The 23,195-nt window shown below is 36.4% G+C and overlaps 1 protein-coding gene across 4 annotated transcripts in view; it reads left to right on the plus strand.

Moving 5' to 3' along the window:
• Positions 1–23,195, plus strand: part of FRS2 (fibroblast growth factor receptor substrate 2) — a 114,762-nt gene that overhangs the window by 48,108 nt on the left and 43,459 nt on the right. For 2 of the 4 annotated variants that reach the window (XM_027873499.1, XM_027873509.1), the window contains exon 4: positions 3,711–3,750. The exons of 1 other annotated variant lie outside the window; for it this stretch is intronic. The gene's annotated coding sequence lies outside the window, so the exon portion shown is untranslated. Of the gene's footprint in view, positions 1–3,710; positions 3,751–7,373; positions 7,422–23,195 lie in introns of all 4 variants that reach the window. One more of the 4 variants, XM_027873515.1, reaches the window with a different exon arrangement.

Below are 23,195 nucleotides of genomic sequence, written 5' to 3' on the forward strand. Positions count from 1 at the left end.
ATGGGAGATAGAAAATCACGTACAAGGAGTGGCAAGTAGGCCAGTTTGGATGGTGTGTAGAGTATATGGGGTGAGCAATGTGCAATCAGCCTGAAAAGATTGACTAGAGTCAGATTATTTAGAACCTTAAATACCAAAAAGAGAAGCAGTTTTTATTTTATCATAAAGGCGACGGAAACCCATTGAAGCTTCTTAAATGTGGAGGTGACATAGTCAGACCAATGCTTTAGAGAAGAGGGAGATGAAATGAAAGGAGTCCTAATAGGAACCTATTGCAGTGGGCTAGGTAAGAGGTAATGAGGGCCTAAACCAGGGTAGCTGTGGTGTGAGTGAAGAGAAGAAGACAGATAGGAGGTGGAATCAACAAGACTTTGTAACTGATTTGATATATGGAAAGATTAGTGAGAGTGAAGAGAGGACGATGTAAATCTGGGTAGTTAGGAGAGTGTTAGTGTCCTTGTCAGAAATAGAGAAGTTAAGAATTTTAGGGACATGTCAGATTTGAGATGTCGTTTAAAGATGTCCAGTTGTGGTTGCAAATACAGGATTGGTGCCCAGGAGAGAGCTGAAGCCTGGAAACTCAAAAAGGAGAAAACAAACCCTGGCAGAACAACGTCCTGAAAAGCCGGGGAGAAGACAGTTTTAGAAAGTAGAGGGTGACCAAAATTGTCACCTTCTACAGAGAAGTAAAGAAGGTTGAGGATTGCGTAAAGGCCCTTGGATTTAGCAACAAAAAGATAATTTGTTCCCTTGGAGAAGAGCAGTCTCAGTGGAGTGGTTGTGTAGGAAGCTTAGGTTTTCAGGGTTTGAGAGGTGGGTGGGATGTAAGGAAGCAAAAGCAAGGAGTAGAGAATTTCTTTTGGGTGGGGGACTAGGGCTGTGAAAGGAAAGAAGAGACAGAGGACAATTGTCACAGATAGATCGCCACCTTAATGTTTTTGCTAAGTCAAGAAAGATACCTTTTGGATGCTTTCACCCGGATGATAGAACATGATAAAATATCCATTTTTAAAATGATATTTCAAATGATATATCTAGTATTTGGATCTGATTGTTAGAATAATGATTATTCATCTTAAAGATGTCCTAAGAAGAGAACCACATCCATTTTTTTTTTAAATTCAAAGCAAAGTCATTTAATGAAAAGTAGCATTGAAACATTTCCCTTGTAAAATTGGGACACCCTCTCCAAGTATGCCCACCATTGATGAGGAGAGTGGACATGTATAGAACACACATATGTGGTAGGTAACATGACATATCCATATTTAAAAAACAAATTACCACTAGCGTGGTTGGTTAAGATGATAGTGTTTAAGGGTACAGAGGAGTGTAGCTTGATAACATGTACTCCATCAATGATTAAAAAGCAAGAATGACCTCAAACATTTATTAAGTGCCTGCTGTGTTCCAGGCATTGTGCTGAGTGCTAGGAAAAAAACGAAACAATTTCTATTGCAATAAACTTAAATTCCAATTTTAAATAACCAGCACATATATGAAATATATGTATATATGGGGTAAATATACAGGAGAAATAAACAGATGTGTGTGTGTTTATGTATATATGACACATATGAGAGGGAGGGGGAGTGCAAGTGCATAAATATAAAGAGAATAAATACAAATAAATATTCAAGGCATTTTGGGAAAGAAGGTGCTAGCAAGTGGGATCAGGAGAAGTTTCATTTAGAAGGTGGTGTTTAATGCATCTTGAAGGAAGAGAGGAAAGTCTAGGAGATCAAGGTGAGAAGGGGGGGTATTCCTGGCCCAGAGCTGGGAGACGAAGAGATGTATGTGAGGGATGCAGAGAAGGTCATTTTAGTTGAATTTCAGTTTTGGGTCTCTTGTATAGTGAAGCTGGAAAGATGGGTTAAGACCTAGTTAGAAACGGCTTTAGAAGCTAAACAGAGGAGTTACATTTGATTCTAGAGCCAAAAGGGAGCCGTGAGTCTTTGAGTAGGCTACTGACACGGCCATATCTGTGCTTAAGGAATATGACGTTAGCCTCAGTGTGTAGGTTGGGCTGCCATGGGGGGAGACTTGAAGCAGGAAGACCAATTAAGAGGGCCTTGTAATTGTCTAAGTAAAAGGTGATAAAGACCAGGACTAAGGCGATAGATAGTGGAGAGAAGTGATCAGATGTTGTAGAAGTAGAATCAGCAGGATTTGGTGACTGATTGGGTCTATAGGATGGAGGAGAGGGACTGTTTGGAGAGAACGCCGAAGTTTTCCTCAAACAGGAAATATGGTGGAAGTTTCAGAGAGGGGAAGGTCTGACCGTTAGAACTAGTAAAGTTACTGGAAGAAGTGAAGTAAGAGATAAAAAGAGAGATAAGAGGTCATGCAGAGCCAAGATGGAGGAGTGGTAGGAAGCAGCGGAGCAAGCTTCCTTCCATTTAACTCCTCCAGCAGATCTGGAAGATAAATCAGATCAAGTCCTGATGGGGAAGTCTAGAAAAAGTCACGACGAGTCATTTGTCCAGTGCAGCTTAGTACACTGAGACAGACAGAACTGTCTGTGAATGTCGGGGATTGGGCCGGGCTAAGAGTGTGCCAAGATGAAGCCTTAGACCCCTACTGGGGCACTGCGAGGTGGGTAGATGTGAATTGGTAGCTTTGTTTTCTGCTCCCAGTTCTGTGTCGCAGCTTGGCAAAAGTCCAACTAGAATTCCTGGAAAAGATGAGTGAAGCCAGATTTTAAAAGAGTAAAAAATGTTTTTCTGAATGAAATGAGAATGCTTGAAGAAAATATTGGAAAAGAAATGATTGACATGGAAGAAAGAATTAGAAAGGAAATTAACAATATGCACAAGAGGTACAAAACCTTTTCCAAGTAACAAACACTCTCAAAATGAGAATGGATCAAATAGAAGCCATTGACCCTGTGAGACAACAGGAAATATTAAAACAATCAAAAGACTGAAAATATAAAAGAAATGTGAAGTATCTCATAGCAAAAACAACTGACCTGGAAAACAGATTGAAGAGAAAAAATTTAAGAATCATTGGATCATGAATACATGAATACCATGACCAAAACACCTAGACATCCAATTTTAAGAAATCTTAAAAGAAAACTGCCCATATCTCTTGGAATCAGAGAGTAAGGTGAAAATAAAATGTACAAGTCACCTCCTGAAAGAAAACCCCAAATGAAAATTCTCAAGAGCGTAGTAGTCAAAATCCAAAGCTTCTAAGCCAAAGGAAAAATACTGTAAGCAGTCAGAAAGAATTCAAGTATTAAGGAGCCACAATTAGAATCCCACGTGATTTAACAGCCATCACTATATAAAGGAGTGGAGAACTTGGAATATGATATTCTAGAAGGCAAAAGATTTGGGCTGCAGCCAAGAATAACTCCCCCAGCAAAACTGAGTATAAATGCTATGGGGGTAAGGGGTGGTACAGAAGGATCTTTAATGGAATAGAGGACTTCCAGGCATTCCTGATGAGAAGACCAGAGGTGAGTAGAAAATTTGACTTACAAACATAGGAGGCAAGAGAAGCTTAAAAAAGGTAAATATGAGCATGAAATCATAAGGAACTGATAATCAAGGTTAAATTGTTTACATTCTTCTATGGAGAAGATACATGTAGCCCCTCAGAATTATCATCATCATCAGTGGTCACAAAGTTTAATTTGACAGAAAACCTGGGAATTATTCTGTTTTGATGATTTTTTTTTGTATTTTTTTTTTCCTTTTTAGGCAATTGGGGTAAAGTAACTTGCCCAGGATCACACAGCGAGTAAGTGTCAAGTGTTTGGTCTGAGACCGGATTTGAACTCAGGTCCTCCTGACTTCAGGGCCGGTGCTCTATCCACTGCGCCACCTAGCTGCCCCCTTGTTTTGATGATTTTAAAAGAAAAATGGAAAGGGTGAAGGAAGAAGAATATATTGGGAGAGGTGGGAAGGGAGAGAAAGAATGGGGAAAATATTTCAAATGAATACAAAAGCAGCAGTCTATACAACGAGGAGGAGGGCGTGGGGGTAGGGCAGTTGACACTTAAACCTAACTCATTTGAACTGGTCAAAATAAGAAAGAATACACAAACACAGTATTGGGTGCAGAAATACATTTCACTCAACAGGGAAATGGGGAAAAGGGAGAATAGAGGTGAGGTGGGTGGGAATAAGAGGGAGAGTCGATTAAGGGAGGGATTAATCTGAAGCAAAGCAAACTCTAAGTATGTACAGAAATATTTATAATTCTTTTTGGGATAGCAAAGAATGGAAATCTGAAGGACTGCTTATAAATTGGGGAATGATTGAACAACTTGGGGCATATAAATGTGATGGAATACTGTTTTGCTGAACTCTTACCAGGATAATGACCAGACATGATTCCAGAGGACTTATAATAAAACAACTTTCCCACTTCCTGATAGGAAAATGAAGAACTCAAAGTGTAGAATGAAACACATTTATTCTTGACATGGCCAATGTGAACATTTGCTTTGATTGACTCTTCATGTTTCTAATGGGTTATATTTTTCTTGTGTTCTCACTTGGTTTGGGGGAGGTTTGAAATAAAAGCTCCAATTTTTAAAAGTTGTGAGAAAATATGTAGCTTAGAATGGGTGGACATCCTTAACCAACTCGTTAACTCTATGAAAAATAAATGGAGCTATGAGAACTTTTAATAGTTCTGAGAAACAAAAAGAAGTATTAGAACAGAATTTTTTAAATTGAGTAAATAGAAAATGTAACATACTTTACTGTTAAAAATTGATCTGGAAAAGAGGTCAGAGAGACATAATTTAAGAATCTTGAGATTTCCTAAGAGTCATGACCCTCCCCTCCACACACACGTACACACAAAATTTTGTTTGTCATGTTTCAAGAAATCACAGAAGAAAATTGTTCAGATTTACTAGAACAATAATAACTAATATTTGTATAGTGCTTACTATGTACCAGGCACTATGCTGTGTTTCACAGTTATTGTCTCATTGATCCTCACAACAACCCTGGGAGGGTAGGTGTTATTATTATCCCAATTTTACAAATAAGGAAACTAAGGCAAACAGATTAAGTGACTTGCTCAGGTTCATACAACTAGTCTGAGGCCAGATTTGTCAGGGCAAATTGAAAATAGAATGTACCAGTTAACCTCCTGAAGAAATCCCAAAATGAAAAGCCCCAGGAATGTTATAGCCAAAACCCACAGCTTCCACACATTGAAGATTTAAAAAAAAAAATGTGAGAAGCCAGAAAGAAAGAATTCAAGCACTAAGGAATCACAGCCTAAGATGGAAACAATTGTCTGAAAGAAAGAGTATTGTGGGATTCCAGAAGGTAAAAAATAAATACTTACAGCCAAAAATAAATTACCCTGTAAGACTCTGTATAACTGTGGAGGAAAATAAATAGGCTTTTAATCTAATAATGAACTTTAAAGTACTCCTGATGAAAAGACCAGAGCGAGTAGAAACTTTGAAATGCAAGTTCAGTAGTGAAGAGAAACTTTGAAATGGCAATAAATTTGAGCAATTTTAGGGGACTAACTGATGATGAAATGCTTATATTCTATATAGAGAAAAGAGACAATAATCTTTTGAAATTCTAATGTCTTTCCTTCAGGGTCACAGAGGGAGTTAATTAAGATAAACAAGTTATGAGGATTGTGTTGTTTCAAGTTTTTAGTCTTAAGAGCAGAAAGAAAAAGAGGGGGAAAAAAAGAATATATTAGGGAAGAAGTTAGAAAGAAAGGATTCAAACTTACTATATCTCATAACGGAGGTGACCAGAAAAAGAATATACAAAACATGGAGAAGAAGGGGTGGGGAGAACAGACATCACTCATATCTGGACTGTGTGAAGGCAGATAAATCACATTTAGAAGTGTGTACACACACACACACACACACACACACTTTGGTGGTTTACTACATTGAACTCAACAGGAACAGTTTGGAATAAGAAAAGAGGGAAGTTTAAGATGAAAAATAGAGACAGGTAGGGAATAGTCACAAGCAGAAAAACCTTTATCTTTGTATGTGGGTGTGGATGAATTGTAAAGGTGGAACTAAGAGGCATGAAAGAGGGTACACCAAAGATTGGAGTCTGGACAACAGAAAGAGAGAAAGTGAGAAAGTCCAGTAAGCAAGAAGCAGATTGCTTCAATTAAAGCTGACTAGGGTTGATTACATTCCTTCAATTTTCTTACATTCTTCCTATATAAAGTGCCAGGTTGGGGGCAAAGAGAAGAAAACATAAGGATATTATAGAGAGAAATACATAACTATCATTAACTATGAATATAAATGGAATGAGAGCTCATGCGAAAAATGGAAGAGAATATCCTAATGAGTTAGAATTCATAGTCTAACATTGTGTTGTTTTATAAGAAACAATTGAATCATAAAGATTCACACAAAGTTAAAATGAAGGACTGGAGTAGAATTTGTTATGTTTCAGAGGCATTCAGAAAAACAGATGTGGTAATCATGAGCTCAGACAAGGCAATAGTAAAAATAGAAATGGTTAAAAATAAATAAAAAGAAAAAAATTAAACTTATATCTAAAGATAATGAAATAATATCAGAACTCACTATTCATGCACTGTATAGCATAGCATCTCTTTACTTAAAGGAGAAATTAGTCTGACAAAGGAGAAATAAGACTGAAACTATAATATTTCAGGATCTCAGGTTATCCACTGATTCAAGATTTATTCTAAAATTTAGACAACCCACTGAATTTACCATGGAAATCTGAATGGCACCTTAAAAAATTTAGATATAATAGTGATGACTGAATGAGCATAGAAAGGAGTGTATATATTCCATATAGCCTTCCTGCCATGTATTTAGTATGGCATTCTTAGTATTTGGTTTGACAATATCTATCAAAAACTTTTTTCTTGTGATTTTATGGATCATTCTTATGTCTGAGTGGTTAAAAGCATCAGTTAATGCTCCAGTTCCAAGACAATTTATTGGTAGAAGTCTAGGATATTTTGAGGTCTGTATTTATAGTATGGGATTTGTTATATCTCAGTCCACAAAATGTAATAAGTATCTGAGGTATAATTCTAGTCACCAGGTCATGTCTAACTGTTTACAATTTGCAATAATGTTGTTTTATAGTTTTTACCATTTCCTTTCACAGTATGCAATACTCTGGGTTTCCTGATGACAATCTTTCCATAATTTCTGGTGGTCTTGAATTGCCAGCATGAGCCCTTCCATTTTCACAAACAAAACATTATGACTTAGTTAGGTTCTTTTTATGCTTTTTTGGTGAACTTGTATTAATTATATTAAGGATTATGTGTTATATAATATGTATTGTTACATAATAATTATGGCTCAATTTATATAGATGTTACCTTTTGATTCTGATTTTGGATCTCACTTGTTTTCACAGTCTGTCAGAAGGCAAACAATTGTTGATTATCTTCTATATATATCAGTGGTATGTACCTGTGGTCCACCATAAATATTGTTCAGAGGAGTGATGTCTTCTTGATTCAAAAATATTTCCGTACTTTTTTTGACCTGTTTCAAATATCCTCTAATAATTGTCTTGTCTAATAATACTTGTCCTTTTGGTAAGAATGTTATTGTTTTTGTTTGATTTCATTTTGTTTTTAGAATAGTGGACCCTGTGTTTTGTTATTATTATATGGGTTTTGGGGCAGCTAGGTGGTGCAGTGGATAGAGCACTGGCCCTGGAGTCAGGAGGACCTGATTTCAAATTTGGCCTCAGACACATAATACTTTCTAGCTATGTGACTCTGGGCGAGTCACTTACCCCTAATTGCCTCATCAAAAATATATATATGGGTTTTTGTTAGGATACTTTCCAAATCTGTTCTGATCTGTTTTGTAATTTTATATGTTTACATTGGTTAGTATTATGTAGATGTTGGTTATTTAAATTTTTTTCCCCCATTTAGTTTTCATTTTAAGAAGCTAGTAAATCTCTTAACATAATTAGTCATAGCCTTCTTGATATCCTTAGGCTTATTATATGTTGGAGGAAAATAATTTATTTGTAAATATCCCCTTCATCTACTAATTCAGTGTGTCCTCTCTTCAGGCTTGTAGCTTTCAGTCTCTGTCTTTCTTGGGTGTGCATAATGAATCTTCAACTTAAGAATTTTACCTTGTTCAGATCACATCTTGATAGTGTTGAAGAAAGAGTCCACAAGTTGAAGCTGTTTAATGTGTTGGGTTTTTTTTTTCCCATGGAACCCTGTGGATGTGTGTTCTCCATATATGTCTATTGACCAATACGATGTTTTGTTTCAACCCTTTTTAATTTGAATGCTATGCTTTTGTCTTGGATAGATGATAGTGGGTTTAAACTGTCTTCCTGAGGAATGTCACATTTTTTATCAATTGTTCTTGACACATTGTATTGATACTGTGTTCAAATAGAGAATAATTTTCTGTGTAGATTACAAATACTGTAGTGTCCTAGCTGTAGTTGGGTCTCATTTATATATTTGATTGATTATGGAAGTGGGTTAAAGGCTTTGTGATCAACAGAGATAGCATAAATGTTTATAGCACTTCCCGGCAGGTTAGCAACTAAATTACCAAAATTTCTTTTTTAACCCTTAGGAGTTTTAGGGCATCTCCTTTTTTCTTTTACCTAAGTTATTGCTTTCTTATATGTATTTACAGTGCTAAGAGCTCTGAATATTTTATTTATAAGGTACATAAATATATAATTGGCTTCTATTTAGAGAAGTTGCTGGTGTTTTCAATCTTGGGTACTAGTTTCATGTTACCCTTTGGATGCGATCAGGTTTTACGATCTGAGGAAAAGCTGGTAAAATGCCTTGATAATAGTTTATATCTCATATCTCATTGTTTGAGTCCCAAATTGTGGATTTTATCTAATTGTACCATTTTATGGTTTTGCAGAGAAGTTGGTTTTCACCTCTTTTGACATAACTATTGGAGCGCAAGATTTCTGTTTCTCTTTATTCCAACTTATATTTTTGTTGTGTTGGTTTCTTGTGACCAAATAGAAGAATAAGAATTTTCCACATCCTCCTTCAGGGGCCCTCTATCTCACCTCTGATTTCTTTACTTGCTAAATCTTTGTAGTAAAGTTTTTCATTGATGTTAAAATTGGTTTGACTGCTCATATTGCCTATACCTTTTGACTTTTACCTTAACTTTGCTGATTATGGGAATCCAGAACTTTGATTTTGCTTTTGTTTTCCAAATTGTTTTAAATTTTTTTAAATTTTCAGTTGGGCCACATGGCATTCAACTTTTTGTTTTATATCACCCCTAATTTTTATTATCAGAGAATCACTGAACAGGGTAATTTTTCTCAAAGAATCTTGGATGATCGTGGGGACACCTTTCTGTAAAAGAGCTTATGGGACTTAGTTTTGCTCTATCAAATCAAATATTTCTTCCAAATCATCAACAATATCTTGCCTTGTAGTACTAGAGCATAGAGTGCTGCCCAGGCCCAGTATGCAACTCAGTGCCATCCCTCCTCTCCATGCAACTGTTTCTTTTACTCTTGAAACAGTCATATCATACAGACTAGAGCAAAGACCAAACCAATGGCATTACCAAAGTCCATTTCCATAGCATTTCTGTACTCCTGCCAGGACTTCATCAGGACCATAGCAGTCTGAGGGCACATGAAGTCCTTATATTACCATCACCCTAGCTGGCATTCCCTTACTTTGCCGTGGTCTACCCCCACCTTCATTCCATGACACAGATGGTGTTGGACTTTGAGGGAGTTGTTTTGATTATTATTATTGTGACAGGATGATAGACGGTATGTTCAATATTGTCTCATAAAACAGGGAAAAGTAATGAAAGGTAAAATCTAAAGAAAGCTTGGTAAGATATCCAAAAAAGTAAATTCATCTCAAGGGAAATTGTCAATAAAAATGAAAAGAATACAAAGAGAAGAAAAATGGAAAATATTTTTAAAATATTTTAACAAATTATTTTCTCCCTTAAGGACCGTGCCATCACAGTCTTGAATGTACTAAATAGCACTAAAGAGAATAAAAATGGGGAAAATTTTCAGATTCAACCAAGTATCGTAAAGATGAGATAAGTACTAGAGCTGATACAGTTGTTAGGGCTTTGAGGGACTAATGTACAGCATCTCAAAGAGCAGAAGATAACAAAGGTATGAACAAAATTTTGGATCTTTTTAACACAAGAGGGAAGTGACCAACTGAGTACTATACCTACTGGCATATATGTCTGTTTTCCCATCTATAAAAAAATTTGAGAGTCATATCTATACACGAATTGAGGTATTAGTAGTCATTCAGCAAGAATTTATTAAGCACTTATGTACTAGACTTTCACAGGCAGTATTCAACACTGGACCACATCTTTTGCATTTTGCAGTTAACTAAAAAATGTAGCTAATATAAGATCTCACTTTTCCTAATTTTTTACAATAATGAAAAAAACTGTGATTTGGTATAGCAAACTAAGCCTCATAGGCTGTTTTACAAAAAGGAGTTCCCAAGATCATCCAACATTCCTTGGAAGAAATAGCTCTGTTCAGTGATCCTTTGATAATAAAAATTAGGGGTTCCATGAAACAAGTTAATGTATGCTTAACACTGTCATTGAGGATCTGGAATGCTGAATACAGTTCAGAGGGGGGGATTCCCTGTGGCTTGTGAGATCCGCAAGGTGTTTTGTTTACAGATGATTTTGTGCCAACATCAAGCCCAAGAACATTTCAGACAATCCTGAAAGAGATCTATAGTCACTAAGGAATTTGTCTTGTACATCTACACAGGAAAGACCCAATGGATGAAAAATGTCTGTTGCTCAGGTTTCAACTTATATTTGGATGTACGTCCTATAAAGGTAATCCGCTAGTAGTATATCTGGTACAGACAGTACAGATGGACAGCTAATGGGTTTAGAGTTAAACAGGAAGCTGAGAGGGCTGGCTTGCTTTCAGAAAATTGCAAAGCTCTTTAACTGACTCTAGTTTCTCATGAAAGCAAAGGCTTGTCCTTTCAATACTAACATTTTACAAGTTGTTATATAGCAGTGGGACATGGAGCATTACTGCCTCTGAAGAATGAATACCACACAGAAGGCAATGGAGTGGGGCATGGCGGGTGTGAGCGGGCAGCAACAAATACCAAACAAGGCACTCTGAAGAAAAACAGGAGTAAAGGGTGTCATCAAGAAATTATATGACAGGAAGAGAAGGTGGTCTGTCACATGGCAAGAGCAAAGGGTGAGCTTTGAACAGCCATGGTGCTCTACTGGTACCCTCATAAGAAAGCTTTCTAGGATGTTACATGGACCCTGCACCTCCCATCCTGCTTTGCCGTAGTGAGCTTGGGGAGGGCATGACACAGTGGAGCAGCCTGGGATGCGTTGTGATCTGTATCCTTGGAGGAGTGCCAGAATCATTGAGATCACAGATACCTTTGAGTATTTGGAACTATTTTGAAAGAAGTGTTTGTAATGAATAGAAAATTTACAAAGTGATTGAGTAAGAATCCTGTCAAATACTTAGGGACTTGCTATCATGATTTACTAAAATACCTCTAGGATAACCTAATAATTTAATTGTTACTTGGCTTTTACCTTATGCTGTTTGTTAGATAATTGAAATTTGGAGTACAGTTTGTCAAAGAGGTCACTTGTACATAGATATCTAATGAAGCAGAGGAATGTGTTTTTACTGGCTAAGCCTGTGGATTGGGAGTTATTGAACTTTCAACTTTTAGAAATGTTTTCAGTGTTCAGAAATTGGTTACTTTACAGGAAAAGGCTTATTAGCTATAGATATGATTTTTTAGGATGCTTTAGAATTTGAAGTTTTATTTTTTAATCTTTGGATAAAGTTATTTTTTTTTGGTAGTTGTTGTAGGACTTTTTTTTTTAATGCAGTGATTTTAGCTTTCTTTTTGTTTCACTTTATATAATTTTCCAGAGTACTGGAATTAAGCTTGCTTAATTTTATTCTAGTCAGCCCTTTGCTTTAGATTTTTCAAAACAAGCTCAGAATAGGTTGAAACTCTACACAAATTGCTGCCACAGGACAAAAGTGCTGATCAAGTTAAATCAACCCCTGTAATGTGTGTTGAAAAGAAAACCTCTCCTCTCTACCCCCCAATTTGAAGAACAAGCATTTTAGTTGCCAACCAGAGCTGACTTTAAATGGACCAGCTGTCTGTATTAGGAGGATAGGGTTGCTAAGGTTACCATGGCTGTTTGAAGAAGAATGCAGCTGAGATGGCAAGTTCTTGATGTGTGAGCTGAGGGAAGGAATTTAGTGTGATCATGCATCAGCCTTCCTAATCACATGCTCACAGAGTGCTGTGTGGGCGGCATGTAAAAACTACAAGTCTGCACTGGGGCTTGTGTGTGGTTACAATAATTTTGTTTTTGTGGGAGCCAGAGGGTTTATAGTTTAGATCGAAAATGCCAAAGTTGTGCAAGTAGTTTTTGTTTTTAAAGGATCCTTCTGAGTTATAAAAAATTGAGCTAAATTTATCATTGTACATAATGGGCAAATAAATCATTATTTTTAAAAAGTATACTTACCCTTGTTAATTTTGTTATGATATAAAATTATTCCTCCAGCTTTTTTCCCTTCATGGTTGCTCAGCCTTGTTAACATTTCCCTGAATTTCCTGAAGAAAGCATATTTTCCGTGTAATAGACACGATCCTATTTAATACATAGACACAAAGTTATATTGGGCAAAGTTCTGAAAGAAGTGAGGGTAATCTGTTCCATTTCTTCTTTTGAAATCTCTCCTTTCCCAAGGAGATCTTATCTGAGAAAGGTACATTGGGGTTTTTCTTCCTGAAGTCTGCAAGTGGAGATCTGGCTTCACATCTGAAAAATAAATGGTTAATTGGTGATACTAACTTCATTAAGAGAAAGGTAGAGCAGGTATAAATCATTTTATGCATATAAACATTATTTGATTTTTTTTATCATAGACTTAATTGACAGCTTGGAAAATACCTGTTTATATATTATTTTATCTATATTTTGTCCTTTTTCCTTTTGTTTTCCAAAATTCGGCGATGTTTAGATGGTTACTCGTGAGACTTTAATTGGCTGTAGAATACATAACAAATAAATATTTTGAACATTGGCAACAATGCCCTCCACTAAAATAAAATTGATTTCACAGAAAGCCAGTAGGTTATCTGTGGTAGTAATTATTAGTTTGACTTGGTATAGTTAAATTCAAGATGAATTTTTAAAGTGGTTTTAAATCCAATTTTTGACCTTTGTGGTTTCATTATTATCCCAATTGCTTAACATTTTGTTAAGCATCAAGATTAATTTGGTTTTTCAGTTTGGCATCTTGGAATAAAGTATAGCCAAGTCATTAAGCATTTATTAAGTGCCTACTATGTGCCAGGCCCTGTACTAAGCACTTGAGATACAAAAAAAGGCAAAAAGCTGTCCCTGCTCTCAAGGAGCTCATGATCTACTCAAGGAGATAATATGAAAGCAAATTATTTACAAACAAGATATATACAGAGTAAGTTAGATACAATTGCAGAGGGAAGGCACTCGATTAAATAAAATAGAGGATAAGTTTTCAAAAAAGCATGTCTTCTGTTACTTTTAGTGATTTTCAGTGAACTTAGATATGTTAGAAATAGTTTCAGAGTTATAATTGCAGGCAGTGAGAGATACAGTTCCAAGAAACACTGATGCAAAAATAAATGATATATCCAGACTGTTTTAAACTGGTAATGCTTAGAGATCATGGAATAGGAATTAGGAGATCTGGCACCTAGGTGTCACAATGGATAGAGCATTGAATTTGAAGTCAGGAAGACTCTGGTTAAAATTCCACCTCAGACACATAAGTAACTGTCTGATCTAGGCAAATTACTTAAGCTCTGTGAGTTTCAGCTTCTTTATAAAAGGGGAGGTGGTAATAGTACCAGCACTTTGCAAATCTTAAAGTGACATAATAATAATAATTAGCATTTTATGATTTGCAAAGCTTTACATAGTTATGCTTTTCTTTCTTTCTTTTTTTTGGGGGGGGGGGCTAGGCAGTGGGGTTAAGTGACTTGCCCAGGGTCACACAGCTAATTAAGTGTCATGTGTCTGAAGCCAGATTTGAACTCAGGTCCTCCTGCTCCTGGGCCAGTGTTCTATCTACTGCGCCACCTAGCCGCTCCAACGAGTTTGCACGTTTCTTAAGACCTATGTTAATATAGGCTCCTCAATTTACAAAACAGTTCACAAAGGTGTGTAGGAAACTCAAAGCCAATAGCTACCTGGTCCTTTTCCGAACCAGGGAAAACAAATGTGAGACACATGGCCTCTAATGTGAAAAGGAATGGTCATCTGGGGTTCTAATCATCAAATTGTCCAGTACTTGCTCTTCACAAGTTAAGAAAGACTTGATAGTGTTTCTCTCTTCCTTAGGTAAGGGAGTTTGTTTGAAAGTGAAGTGAAGTTGCCTATTCTAAATGTTAACGGTTGCCCCTTCCTTCCCTTTGTCAGTCTTGTGTCACTTCTGTAGTGCCTGTGCACAATGTCCCCATGTCCTTCAGATGCAGTTCATTTGGACTTGATGTTATATGTGAGTCTTCATAAGTTGCATGTTTACTATGTCAATGTATATGCTACATATTTATTACTTTGGATACTGTCGTGGTCATTCCTCAGCTACTGATTGGTTGCTCTGAAGTAAGAATTGGAAATGGGATTTTGAATATGGCTGATGTTGGAATTTGTTTCACTTGACCATGCAATTTTGTTATCATACTGTTTTTAGTGGAGGGTAAAAGGAGAAGGGGACTAGGGATAGGGTTCTCTTTCTGACACACACACACACACACACACACACACACACACACACACACACACACACACACACACACACACACACACACACACACACACACACACAGACACACACACACACACACACACACCCCTTCTCCAAAGGAGAAGAGAACAGAAGAAAGGCCTGAAGAAATCACACACAAGCAGGAAAGTTTCTAAATTTACATGTTAAATTTATTACGTACTTTAAAAGAAAAGCAAGCTCTACATAGTAGAGCATAACTGCCTCATGTATAGTCCCTCCTCTCCCGTCCTTTAATGTATATAGAAATGCTCATAATATTTAGTATTTGTTGAAGTCGGAATTTTTTTTTTTGCAGAATTTTTTTAAAAAGAAAAAAAAACATTGTGGAAATCTGCTTTACGAAAGCTTTGCCCCTGATACCATCCACCCACTTGTCATCATAGGGAGGCATTTCTAGTTACCTTCTCTCATCTGTGAGGCCTAGGTGAGCCATGATAAATTCATATCTGCCTCAGCAGGAACCATATTAAAACACTAAGCCTTATGTAATGCTCTTTCTGATCTCTACCATCCAATATGTGTCTATGCTTTGCTTCAACCTCTGATGCCTGTTTGATTCTTTAAACTTTGCCTTAAATACTTGGTTTCATTCATCATTTGATTGTGGCTTTAAATATTGGTATTTGTCCTCAATCTTGGCTGCTGTCTAGATTCCAGACCCTTAATTCCACCTGCATATACTTTTCCCTTTGGTTAGGCTGCAGTTTTCCTTGAGCTACTTGGATCTTCCCTATCTCTAGAGAACCAGGTGTTTTTATGAGTTACCTGGATTTTCCAAAGCAAATTTAACCATCTTACATATTTGTTAAAGTTCACACCTATAATCCACTGTTAGAGCCTCAACCAGATCACACAGGATTCTATCCTAGCTAGGTACTTTCCTGTTCTCTTATCTATACTACTTCACTTGGTGATCTCATCAACTCCCACTCCTTTTTTTATTTATTTATTACATTCACTTTTGTGTGTGTGTTGGTTTTTTTCTCCTAAAGACCAACCTTAATCCCAAACCACTCTGATCCCAGACCAAGCCCTACTTGGCACTGTTTGGACCCTGATTGGTTCAGAATGGCTGTAAATAACAATTGTTTCTGTTTTGGTCGGAAACCCTGAGGGTCTTCCCCACCCAGATCCTTTTTTTTTTTTTTTTTTTTTTTTAAAGACATCATTCTGGGCCAGCCAGGTGGTGCAGTGGATAGAGCTCTGGCCTTGGAGTCAGGAGGACCTGAGTTCAAATCTGGCCTCAGACAGTTGATACCTACCAGCTGGGTGACCCTGGGCAAGTCATTTAACCCTGATTGCTTAAGAGGCCATTTTTGCCTAATTTTTTGAAAGCCTTAATCACTGAATGGGCACTGTCTCAGCCAAACTGAGACCTTTTAAAGACCTTAGCTTGAAAAGGCCAAGGTCCTCCACTGCATCCTGGGCCATCTTCAGTTGACCTGATCTATATCTGGCCACTGGACCCAGATGGCTCCAGAGGAGGAAGTGATGAAACTAGTGACTTTTCACAGCCCTCCCTCACTTAAATCCAATTCACTTGCAAGTCATGGCATCACCTCCCTGATGTCATGGTCCTCTTCAAGAATGAAGGACAAACAACAACAACAATTTCTTATTGTGCAATAATAATATATTGCGTTCTCATACCATAATTTGTTCAAGCATTTCCCAACCAATGGGCAAATCCCTTTGCATCTTTGTTAAAACAAAAAGTGATACTGTTCTGTATGTGAGTCTTTTTCATCTTACTTTAACTCTTTAACTTGTGATTTTTATTCTTTATGTTGTTACTATGGTCAGTTATGTTAATCATTTTTCTAAAACTGGATCAATCCTGATATGAATCCAAACTAGTTGCTGTAGCCTCTTAGCTAATATTTTGTTCAGCATTTCTGCATATATTGATTGGATGTATTGGTTTATAGCTTTCTATCTTTGATTTATCTCTCCCTCATTTAGTTATCCGAACCATATTTGCCTTCTAGAAAGAGTTTGATATGATACCGTTTTCCCCTATTTTTGCAAACAACTCATGTAATTAGAACTAGTTATTATTTGAATGTGTGGTATAATTCACTTGTAAATCCACCTGGGCCTCGAGTATTTTTTTCCTGTGGAAGTTCGTTTATGGGTTGTTCAATTTTGTTTTTCTGAGGTTGGGTTATTTAAATTCTTTATTTCTCGTTCTGTTCACGTAGGAATTTTATGTTTTTGAAAATACCCATCCATTTCTTTTCTGGCATTAAAATGGGGCAAAATATTGCCATTCAGTCATTTCAGTTGTGTCCAACTCTTCACAACCCTATTTGGGGTTTTCTTGGCAAAAATTCTGGAGTGGTTTGCTGTTTCCTTCTCCAGTTCATTTTACAGATGAGAAAACTGAAGCAAACAGGATTAAGTAACTTGTCTAGGGTTACACAACTAGTCAGTGTCTGAGGCTGGATTTGAATTCAGGTCTTCTCTGTGCCACTTAGCAGACCCTGGGATATAAACAAGCAAGTTTCAAAAGAAAAAATTGATCAGTCAACAGCTGTATGAAAACTAAATGCTTCAAATCATTAATAATAAGAGAAATATAAATTAAATCAATTATTTGTTTTTGCCTCACACCCATCAGATTGACAAAGATGGTGAAAATGGAAAATTACAATTATTAATGGGGATAACACACTAATACATTGTTGGTAGTGCTATGAATTGCCTCAGCAAGTCTAGAAAGTCATTTATCTTATACCTACTCTTTCACCCTGTGATACCAGTGTTACCCTCAGAAAGATCAAGAAAAGAGGGAAAGGATCCTTATGCTACAAAATATTCATTGCATTACATTTCTTTAAAAAAAAACCCACATATGCAGTGAGAAATGATCAATGTATGTAATTCAGAGAAATAGGGGAAGATATGTATGAAGAAATGCAGCCTGAAATAACCAGGACCAGGAAAACAATACGCATGAAGGCAATAATGTAAATGGCAAGGATGCTAAATGGAAACTGAACTCTAAATTGGTCCCAATGAATGGCTTGTTAAGCATAGCTCACTGTCGTTGTCAGAGAAATGGGGAACTATAGTGGCAAAATATCACATATACTGCCAGATATGGTCACTATCAAGTATTTTTTTTTTGCTAAGTCATTTTGCTTTGTTATGTGGGCATGTTCATTTCCCAAGGAAGAGAAAATATCATATCAAGTAGTGACTGTGATATAAGACATAAAGGCAATAATAAAACATTTTAAGGAAAAAAACCCCATAACAATGAAACACTGAAAAACTAGGCATCTTTTGGGGAATGGCTGTGCAGATTATGATGTATAAACATAATAGACTATTGTTGTACCATAAGAAATGACAAAGAATTTAAAGAAACCTTGGGATATTTGCGTAAATTGATGTAGAGTGAAAAAGTGAGCATGACCAGAAGAACAGTTTATACAGTGATTACAACAATCCAAAGAAAAATGATTTTCAAAGATTTAATAATTCTGATCTTGGAGATGACCAGGCAACAGTGCAGAGGACTCAGGTTGAAGCATGCTTCTCACTTTTTGACAAAGAGGTGATGTATTCAAGGTACAAAATAACACATGCATTCGGGATTTATTCAATATGTGGATCTGTTTTTTGAGGCTGTGATAACAAGATGGATCTGTTTTCCTTTTGGTGGAAGTTTGAAGGGGAGAGGATAGGGAAAGGACAGTGATAATGATAGCAAAACAAACAACAAGACATTGAAAGAAATGAACAAAAAAAACAAAACAGAAGAAAAGAAATTTAGAGGGAAACAGACAAGTAGGATAGCTTTGAAACTAACAACTTTTTAAAAAGAAAACTATAGAATAGAGATTTTTATTTTCATATGCAATCCTGTTTTCCTTGTATATACAAATGTTAAAACAACATGTTTGTCAAGTGCAGAATAGTAAAACATAAAGTTACAACCTTGAAAAATAATAAAAAACCCAAAATATTAACCTGACCATTTTTCCCAAGCAGCCTGTGAAATTTATATGATCCGTTTATGCAGCCCAAGTTACACCTTCTTCTTCTTTCAGTTTGTTCACAGATTAGGGAAAGTGGAAAATGGACTTATTTTTTTTTTCATTTCCCAGATAACCTATAATTAATTAGTCCAGAGGAATAAAACAGAAGATAATTGCTTGTAATATGATTTTTCTCTTTCAAATTTATAAAAAAAATTATTTGTAGCTTTTAAAAAATAAATATCCTCCTCATATCTAAATATATACCTTCCCCCTTTCCTACCCAGTGAGCATTCCTTGAAACAAAAAATGAAACAAAAAATGAAAAAGAAGGCAGATTTTTAAAAAGCTGTTCAGCATAACTAACTGACACAACACCCAAACCTGATGGCATATGCAATATTCTACACCAATCTACCACCCCCCTCATTCCCCTCTTCAGAGAAAGAAGGGAGATACCTTTTCTTACTTTTTTAGGGCTGTGCTTGATCATTGTAATTATGCAATGTTCAGTTTAATTCTTTTATGTTTTTTTTCCTTTTATGCTACCATTGCCGTTGTTGTCCTGGTTCTACTTACTTCACTTTGAATCAGTTCACATTCCTATCATTTTTTGACTTCTGCATATTCCTTCTCCATCTCTTTGTATTCATATTACTTCACATTACTGTAATCAGTCACAATCAGACACACTATACCTTGACTCCAACATAGTGATATCATTTTGGTCCTCTTTGAGAATGAAGGACAACAGTCAGCTTTCCAGAGATGTCCACATAGATGATTAGGTTACTGCACACATTGCCAGAATTAGCCTAGTGTTTGAGGCTCTGAAAGAAAGCGTAGGCTACCTAGCAAACTGAGGGTCTACAGAGCCATTGTGCTGACCTCATTTTGTATGTCTGTGAAACCTAGACAGTGTACCACTAATGTGCCAGGAAACCGAATCACTTCCATTTGAATTGTTTCTGGAAGATTCTGAAGATCACCTGACAAGATAAGATACTAGATGCTGAGGTCCTTTCTTGAGCTGAACTGCCAGGCATTGAAACTCTCTTGCAGAGAACACAACTTCAGTGGGCTGACCACGTTGTTTGAATGCCAAACATATGTTTGCCCAAAAGACTATTTTATGGAGAACTCACACAAGGAAAGTGCTCACAGCGAGGTCAGAAGATGACACCAGGACACTCTCAAGGTCTCTCTGAAGAACTTTGGAATTGATTGAGTGACATGGGAGACACTGGCGAAGGACTGCCCAACATGGCATGCTCGCATCAAAGAAGGCACTGTGGTCTATTAGTGAAGCAGAATTGTAGTAACTCAAAAGAAATGGGAGATGCGTAAATTTAGAGACATCACCATTTCAAATGTTCATTTGGACTATTTGTGCCCCACCTGTGGTAGAGCCTTCCAAGCTTGTGTTGGTCTGATCAGCCACAGCTGGACACACCATACCCTGTCTCCAGCACAGTGTTGTCATTTTGGTCCTCTTAGACAACAAAGGACAATAACCAAACCAAACTTCTTAGAATTAGTAAAATTCCATTACACTCATGAACTACAATTTATTCTCCTATTTATAAACATCTACTTTTGTTTCCAGTGTTTTTTTTTTTCTATCTCAGAATGTGCTATTGTAAACATTTTGGTGTATATGGAACCTTTATTTCTGTCTTAAACCTCCTTTGGGTGCATGCCTAACATTGAGATCTTTGGGTCAAAGGATATGGACAGTTTTTCTCTCTTTAAATATCTCAAATTACCTTCCAAAATGTTTGAATTACTTCATAGCTCCACTAAAAGTATTAGTGTGCCTGTCTTTTCACTGTCCCTTTATCATCAACTGTTCTCATTTTTTGTCATCTTTGCCAGTTTGCTGTGTTTCAGGTGCAACCTCAAGAGTTGTAGTGCATTTCTGTTACTGTTAGTGATATGAGGGCAGTCCTTCATATGGTTGTTAATAGTGTGGAGTTCTTTTGGGCGTTTGTTCATTTGCTCTGATCATTTATTCATTGGGAATTGCTCTTAGTCTTATGCATGTTAGTGTAACACTATTTTCCTAGACGGTAATGAATTCAGTTGCTTAAGTGGTTCTACCAATCAAGATTTTCTTTAATACTTGACCAGTCAACATATGCAGTAGTCAGTGATTTTATTTTTCGCTTACTCCAGTTGACATTACCATTTTTCAAAATATTTTTTAGAACATCATTTTTGGAATTGCTTTCAGAACCAATCCACTGTCTATACAAGAAAACCAGTTCTACTACATTCCACTACAGAGTCAAACCCTGCTTTTGAGCCCGTTATATTAATTATCATATCATAATCAACTTCTTTTCCCCTCCACTCCTCTTACCCCCTTTCCCGCTCCCATTACTCACTTGGTTTGGCTCCAAATGATTTTTGACTCTTTCAAAAATCAAAGCCTGAAATTTTTGGTTGAGAATATTCAGGCCAATGCTCTGTATATTCTGAAGGCCATTCGAAAAAGAGGAAATGCAAAATGCCTTGAGAGAAATAATAGCATCTTTGGAATAAGTGTGTAGGCTCCCAAGGTCTCTACTTTGAAAATGGACCATCCATTTTTTGTCTAAATTCATTCTGATGTAATCTATTGTAATAGTAATTTGATGAAATGTTTTTGTTCTACAATTTTGAACATAAACATTATTCTTTGTTTAATTGAGAGATTTCTTCTGGTTGAATCTTTAAGGGCAAGGTGTTGAAGTAATATATGACTGAAACTTAGATCCCTGTGACATGAAGCAATCAGATTTAGGTGACTAATTTTGAGCAAAAGTGTAACCTTCAAGGTTAAAAATAAAAAGTAGATCAGTGAGTGATGAGTTCAGAGGTCCAGCACAAAAAGGGGCTCTGGATCAGCAGGAATTTCTGGATGCAACAAGAATTTTGAATAGCTTTAGGAAGTAATGTACATTTCATAGCTTGGGAGCATGCCATTTTTGCTGAATGGAGCTCTTTTCCCTGTTGGTTCATTAGTATGAACAGCAACAAAGCAAACACCCTATACATGTATCCTTTATGGGAAAGACCACTGATTGTCCATCAGTCTTTGCACATACACCTCTTCCCAATGCTACCATGTAAACATTTTTACAGAATCACAGGTTTGGGTTCATTTTTATTATGGAAAAGTAAAAGTTCTTTCTACCAAGCAGTAGTTAAAAGTTCAGAGTAGAGAAAATATTGCCCAGTCTACTGTCAATGGGAACTTTCAACGTCTTTACTCTTAACCAGTAATAAAGAAAAATGGACCATGGCAATAACCAGATCATAATTTCAAAGTCCAGATAGGTTCTTGTTTGAATATTCATTTGTTCATACTTCAGGAATTCAGAAATTATGTAAGCTTGTTGCTATTTTTCAACAATATACAACCCTTGAATTGCTAATAACAATCTTAATAAAACTTTTCAATGGGTGAAGGTGGGACAGTATTTTCATTGCCTGTGATTTTTTTAGACTTGAATCTGATTCATAAAATCTGATTAATTGGAGGTTAGTTGTTTATTTGAATTCAGTATATTTCAACAAATATTAAGCATTATGTTCAAATGTGCTGTTCTAAGTTCTAGTGATAAAGAGATTGATATAACATCCCCCATTCCCAAGGAGCTTGTACTCGAATGGGAGAGATTCACCCACAAATAATTTAGACACAGTTGAGTGTGAGATTAGTGCAAAGGAGAATTCCAGGCAATATGAGAAATTTGAAGGAGTGATCTTTTGTGTTTTGGGAAGAAGTGAAGGTAGAATTGAAATAACATTATGGAAATCTCTGTGGAAGAATTGGCACCTGATTTCAGCCTTAATGGAAGGAAAGTACTTCAACAGATTGAGTTGAGGATCAGAATGGAATAAAGAGAATAAATCTATTCTCAGCATAGGAGAGGATGTGATCCAAGGCTTGGCAGATGGCAGGATGAGGACAGGGGTGGGGAACCTGTGGCCTGAAGGCCACATATAGCCCTCTAGGTCCTCAGGTGCAACCCTTTGACTAAATCCAAGCTTTGCAGAACAAATCCCCTTAATAAAAGGGGGATGATAAATAATAAATTTGCAAATAATAAATAAATAATAAGATGTTTGGTTTCAAACAGGTTAAGTTCATTTGTGAGGTCTCCAAATGGTGATATCCAATAGGCAATTGGGAGCAAGGCAGTTGAGTTCTAGGAGAATTTAAAAGCTTATTACAGTGTTACCTTCTTTTGGTGACATTGGAACATGTTGGAAATAAATTACTAAATATGCTTATTCAAAATATCAGTGTAATGTTAGCTTGAATAAACCTCTCGGATACTGTTACTGATCAAATGAGATAAGATATGTAGAACACTTTGCC

Source organism: Vombatus ursinus, unplaced genomic scaffold (genome assembly GCF_900497805.2).
Source record: "Vombatus ursinus unplaced genomic scaffold, bare-nosed wombat genome assembly UNPS02003292.1, whole genome shotgun sequence".
NCBI classification, from domain to species: Eukaryota; Metazoa; Chordata; class Mammalia; order Diprotodontia; family Vombatidae; genus Vombatus; species Vombatus ursinus.